General features: G+C 47.6%; 1 protein-coding gene across 5 annotated transcripts in view; it reads right to left on the reverse strand.

The window, feature by feature from the left end:
* The window catches only part of PPP2R5C (protein phosphatase 2, regulatory subunit B', gamma), a 137,896-nt gene extending 137,166 nt beyond the window's left edge, over nt 1–730 (reverse strand). For 2 of the 5 annotated variants that reach the window (XM_014549077.1, XM_014549079.1), the window contains exon 1: nt 610–730. The gene's annotated coding sequence lies outside the window, so the exon portion shown is untranslated. The remainder of the gene's footprint in view (nt 1–609) is intronic. The other 3 variants (XM_014549080.1, XM_005877867.2, XM_005877869.2) reach the window with 3 other exon arrangements.
* Nucleotides 731–979: the final 249 nt, after the last annotated feature.

The raw sequence follows: 979 nt of genomic DNA on the forward strand, positions 1-979 counted from the left end.
CTCCTCTTCCTAACTGCCTCTGCCTCGGTCCCTGCCACCATGGCTTAGTCTGGAAGGATGCCCGGAAGGTCTCCTGGTCTAATTAGCATATTACTCTTTTATTAGTATAGATACCCAAACCAGATAAACCAAAATATAGCAACACTATTGGGGAAAGAGACTAAGGGGATCAGACATCAAGGAGCCGGCCCAGGAAACCAGCAGCATCCGGCACAGCAAGGTGGTGGAAGGAGAAGGAGCTGCTGAGAGAGGGACCTGGCACCTGCAAAGGAAGGGGCAGGATGAGAGCTGAAAGGAACCCGGGGCGGGCAGGAGAGAGGCCATGACACCAGTCTCCACTGGATGGCTCCCAGGCTTGAGGTGGGGGGAACGAAGCTGAAAATACTAGCAGCACCAATTCGCACCACTGTCATAGAAGCAGTCTTATTGACCCAGAGTAGAATAATAAAAACCAAAGTAACTTAAAACGAGGGTGATGAAAGACACTAGAAAAAAAAATCTCACATAGGGGAACGTTACAAAACCCTACGTTTCTCAGCCTCGGTTTTTCTAGCCTAAGCTCAAAGCTGTTCACGAAAAAGCAGAAAGTGAGTATCTGAGAATAGTTACCTCTGATTCTATGGTGTCTTGTGCTTCTTTTGAACCTCTTCCACTTTTTCCTGCTTTTGGTACTTCCTGGGAAACGTCAAGCAGAATTAATTAGGCTTCTCCAAGTTTGGGACAGCTGAACAACAGATAAATCAAAACGCAGTTTAAAAACGGACTCATACAATTACAATGGGTTCAATCAACACCGTCCAGAAATCCTCCATCATACTGTTTAATCAGAAATACAGTATTGCGACGCCCCCCGCCCCCCCCCGCCCCCGTTGTACGTACTTGGGTTGAAAACTTTAAGCGGAAACAGGTAAACCCACATGTACACAGCGCTGTCGGCATTTTGAAAAGATCCCCATCTCATCCCGTTCCTCCCTCCCAG

Source organism: Myotis brandtii, unplaced genomic scaffold (assembly GCF_000412655.1).
Source record: "Myotis brandtii unplaced genomic scaffold, ASM41265v1 scaffold535, whole genome shotgun sequence".
NCBI classification, from domain to species: domain Eukaryota; kingdom Metazoa; phylum Chordata; class Mammalia; order Chiroptera; family Vespertilionidae; genus Myotis; species Myotis brandtii.